Below are 5115 nucleotides of genomic sequence, written 5' to 3'. Positions count from 1 at the left end.
TTTTTAATATAATAATTAATACTATTTTTCTGAAAATAAGTTTTGTTCTAATTGGAAATTAATTTTTTCAACTAGAAATTTAACTATTTGGTTGAAAAAATGATTTTAATTAATTTGAGATGTTTTCATTTAAAATTAAAATCTTTGTTAGTTTAAAATTCAACTATTTTATTAGAAATTTGTTTTTATTAAATTGAAAAGTAATAGGTTTGAATGAAAATTTAAGTATTCCATTTTTAGTAGAAAATTTATTCTTTTTTGTTGAAAATTCAACTGTACTTGATAGTAAGTGTAACTATTTTGTTAAAAATCTATTTTTTTCATTGAAGATTCATTTCTTTGGTTAAAAATTTCACTCTTTTATTGAAAATTCATCTTTTGTTGTTGCATTTTACTATTTTTGATTCTTTAAATTTTTTTAACAGTAATTAATACTATTTTTCTGAAAATCCGTTTTTTTCTAGTTGAAAATTAATTTTTTCAACTAGAGATTTAACTATTTGATTACAAAAACCTGTCTTTTGTTGAGAATCGTATCTTTTAGTTAATTTCAGATGATTTTATTCAAAATTAAAATCTTTGTTAGTTTAAAATTTAACTATTTTATTAAAAATGTGTTCTTCTTAAGTTGAAAAGTAATAGGTTTTAATGAAAATTCGTCTTTTTTGTTGAATTGAAGTACTTTTGATTTTTAAAAAAGTTTTTTTTTTAATATCAATTAATACAATTTTTGTTAAGAATTCCTTCTTTTGTTGCATTTTTTTAAATTCCACTTTACTTGGTTGAAGGTCGAACTATTTTATTTAAAAAAATATTTTTGATTGGAGATTCAATTGTTTGTGTCAAGGTTCAAAATTGGTTGAAAATTCTTTTCCTTGTCATTGAAAATTAAATTTTTTGGTTGAAAATTAATTTTCTTATACTGAAAATACAATTTTGTGGTTGAAAATTCTTCTTTTTTGTTGAAATGAACTATTTTTGATTTTTAAAAAAAGGTTTTTTTAATATCAATTAATACATTTTTATTCAAAAATTCATTGTGATTTTTTTTTTTGAAAATTCAACTTTACTTGGTTCAAGGTGGAATTATTTTGTTTAAAAATAATTTTTTTATTGGAGATTCAATTGTTTGATCAAGGGTTCAACATTTGTTGAAAATTCATTTTTTTCATTAAAAATGATATTTTTTGGTTTAAAATTAATTTTCTTAGACTGAAAATTAAATTTTGTGGTTGAAAAGTCGTGTTTTTTAATTGAATTAAATTGCTTTTATTTAAAATGTATTCTTAGTTGAAAATTTTTTTTTGATTAATTTTAAAAGTAATCGTTTTAAGTGAAAATTAAAATATTTCATTTTTTGTAGAAAATCGATGTTTTTTACTTGAAAATTTTACTATGTGGTTGTAAACTCATGCATTGTGGTGTAAATTCGTATTTTTTGTATTAAATTAATCTTGTTTACATTTTTCTTTAAGAATGTATTTGTTGTTGATTCATTATTTCAGTTAAAAATTCATTTCTTTGGAAAAATGTATCTCTTTTAGTTACAAATTTTTGTATTTTTGGTAGAAAATTAATCTTTTTGGTTCAAAATTAATTTTCTTTTGTTTTAAAATTCAACTGTATTTAGTTGTAGGTGTAACTGTTTTGTTAAAAATAATTTTTTCGATTAAAAATTCATTTTACTGATTGAAAGTTGAACTATTTTGTTAAAAGTTTGTTAGTTCTAAATCAACGCCACGCCTTTTAGCAGCCAATGTGGACGCATGTCGTGTACTATGAGCTGAAAAATTATCGGTATCGATACCGCTCTCAGGATAACCACCCTACCACCAGGGTAAGGTTTTTCCAAAGCGGATGAGGATTCCTATCAGATGAAATCAAAAGATTGATATCCGGATTAAATTTAATTGGTTTGCGAATCATTAGTGAATGAAATAACGGATACCAGGGCTGGTTTGCCAGTCTGGTACTATCATGATTTCCTCCGCCTGATCTCTTTTAATTTTTGTAAGAGTTCTTAATATTGTACTGAACGGCGGAAAAGCATAAAAGAAAACCGAACTCCACTTCAAGGTAAAAGCGTCTATCGCCTCAGACCCAGGATCTCTTTTCCAGGAGATATAACTTATACATTTCGAATTCGTTCTACTTGCAAAGAAGTCGATTTCTCGTTTTCTAGAAGTCTTGATAATCTTATTGAATGCGGGAATAGATCGTTCAAATTCCGTTTCAGGTTCTAATTTTCGCGACTCGGCATCTGCTTCTAAATTATCTTTTGAACTAATATAGGAAGCAAAAATCCAAATATTTCGCTCCTCGCACCATTGCCAAATTTCTTTTGAGATCTTATTTAGGTCCTCGTACTGAACACCGCCCATTCTATTAATGTACGACACGGCAGTTGTATTATCTATTCTTAATAAAAATTCCCCATTATGAAAGTTTTTTTGCTAAACTTTTAAGACCAAAGAAGGCGGCTTTGAGTTCTAAGAAATTAATGTGAAGCTCACGTTCAGACATTGACCAGAATCGACTAGCTTTTTGATTAATACATACAGCTCCCCATCCTGACTTAGAAGCATCAGAAAAAATCTCTGAGCGAAACACAATTCCTTTGATAGAGTTATTACCAAATAAGATAGATGATTGCCACCATTTCAAGTCCGAAGGATTAAATCATACAGTCATAAGAGCATCATAATTTCCACCATTTTCTCTTAATGCTAAAAATTTTTGTCTTTCTAAATCCTTTGTGTAGACCCAGCTGTATTTAATAGCTGGACAACAAGCTACTATAGATCCTAAAAACTGTGAACTAGCTGTTTCTGAATATGAGATCGCTTCTCAGGGGGCAGTTCTAATGTCATAGATTTAGAATTATAAATGAACCCTAAGAACTTACATCTCTTTTCGGGATTCAAATGACTCTTTATCAAATTTATTGTGAACCCTAAGCTTTTTAATAACTCTTTATTTGTCTTTAAATTCACCTCACAGTCCTGATATGTATCTCCAAAAAGCAGAAAGTCGTCTAAATAAAGAACCGAACTATATCCTAATCTTCGCAAATGAGAAACAACAGGTTTCATTAGTTTCGTAAACACTTGAGGGGCTGTAAGACCAAATGGAAGATAAGTAAATTTATATACCTGTCCATTGAATTCAAATCTTAGAAATTTTCTGTCCGATTCATATATTGATAATAAATAATACGCGTCCTGCAAGTCTAGAGTTGACATAAAACAGTTCTGACTCACAAGACTGACAGCTGTTCTGTAGTCTTCGAGTTTAAAATGCTCTGTTTAGATAAATTCATTGAGATCTTTAAGATTTAAAATGAACCTGAGAGACCCATAAGGTTTTGGTAGAAGAAAGAAGCTAGAAATAAATTGATCATTTGACGGACTACATTCCTCTACTGCTCCTTTCGCTTTAAGTTGAGAGATAAGCGACATGATATTACATATCTCTATTTTGTCCCATTTGGATTTATAGACATGTTTTAATTGGCAAGGAGGAGAAGAGAAGTGTATCCTATAACCCTTTATCCACGATAAAATTCGTGAGTCTGAGGTTAGAGCCTCCCATTTTTTTAAACGTCTAATGTCTCCTCGTGTACGTTGTCTTGTGGTAGTCCTGTTTACGCTGATTCTGAGATCTCGGAGGTCCCGTGAAGGATTTCTTCTGTCCGCCCTGTGTCGAAAAATGTGGCTTCGCTTGTTGACGAGGCGGGCCCCTCCCGTTTTTTAATGTCCCTGACGTCTGAGATTTTGCAGGTCTAACACCTTGGCCGAATTCTCGAACAGTTTAGCAGACTTCAAATTCTCTGGCAGATCCTTTTCGAATAGAAACAGATCCATCTTTGTAGCCTTTAGGGATTCCCTCCAAGAAGGATCCATATTAGCGATAATCAAATTTTTTCTTATTTGTGACTCGCCGTATTGCAGATCAGTGAGCAAGCGACAAGCCTCACTTAGAATCTCAATCAGAGGATCCACAGTTTCCCCTTCTTGATCTGCATCTCTTTGCACGAGCGTCATAATGGATCTGCTCATAATAGAAATACTAGCTGTCATATTCTTTTGTTTTGACAGAATTTTTTCGTCCCTAGAAAGGGTGTTTTCAGTTTTTTGTAAAGCTAGCTTAACTTCGTCGTTGAGCTTTGGAGGGTTGACGTCCAAACAATTAACCGGTAGCGGATATTTTAGGACGAGTGCTACTCTCTCTCTCTCCTGAAGAAAGGCCAATTTTAATAATGTCCGCCCAGCGGATGGCAATGTCCTCCAGGACAGCCGGCGTAAAGGACCTATCTTCCCGGCAACGTTTTCCAAGAGAATTAATAACGCCTTCTTTAATTCTCTCATTTTGCGAATCAGCAGCTTCAGACGTCACATGTTGCACCTCGAGAAGACTCGAGATATTTGCCGGGGGTGCCAAATTCAAAAGCGGTGACCCTAGTTCTCTTTCTAAGGTTGGTGGATGATCTACTTCCGGCTCCGAAAATTCAGGAGAGTCTGCGCCATTTCTTGAAGCAGAGCGTGACCTTCGCCTTTTTCGACGGCTACCTCGATCTGTTTTAAAAACAAGTTTGCATTTGTAAAAAAAGGCATTGGTAAAAAAGCCTGTTGGAGCGACTCAATTGTAACAGTCCCATATACAGGTTAAGAGCCTGTATGATGGAAAGACGATTCACCCAAGACCTCACAGATCATTGGGTTTAAGATGGCGGCTAATACCTGATACACTACTGTACTACTACTACTACTACTATACTACTACTGTACAAGGGTAGTTCAATAAGTCCTTAGAATGACCAACAGATGGCGCGCGAATCGCTCCAAATCATCTGCTTTCAGTCAGCACCACTCCCGACTAGATATATGGTGCAGTCACAGTCCACATCTTCTTAGTTTACGTGTTTTTATAACCAATTGAAAAAAAAAATTGTTCGTTAAGAAAAATGGAAAAAAAACTAGTTCAGAGCGATAATCAAACATTTTCATTTAAAGAATTTAACTCCATATGAGATAAAAAATGAATTGGACTCAGTTCATGGCACATCTGCCCCTGCCTTAGCAACGGTTTATAACTGGGTAAATGAATTTAAGCGTG

The 5115-nt window shown here is 32.4% G+C and overlaps 1 protein-coding gene across 3 annotated transcripts in view; it reads left to right on the top strand.

Moving 5' to 3' along the window:
- LOC117176310 (exonuclease mut-7 homolog) overlaps positions 1-5115 on the top strand; it is a 63278-nt gene that overhangs the window by 46116 nt on the left and 12047 nt on the right. The gene's annotated exons all lie outside the window — the stretch shown is intronic.

Source organism: Belonocnema kinseyi, chromosome 7 (assembly GCF_010883055.1).
Source record: "Belonocnema kinseyi isolate 2016_QV_RU_SX_M_011 chromosome 7, B_treatae_v1, whole genome shotgun sequence".
Lineage (NCBI taxonomy): Eukaryota > Metazoa > Arthropoda > Insecta > Hymenoptera > Cynipidae > Belonocnema > Belonocnema kinseyi.
This window is presented reverse-complemented; position numbering and strand designations above follow the sequence as displayed.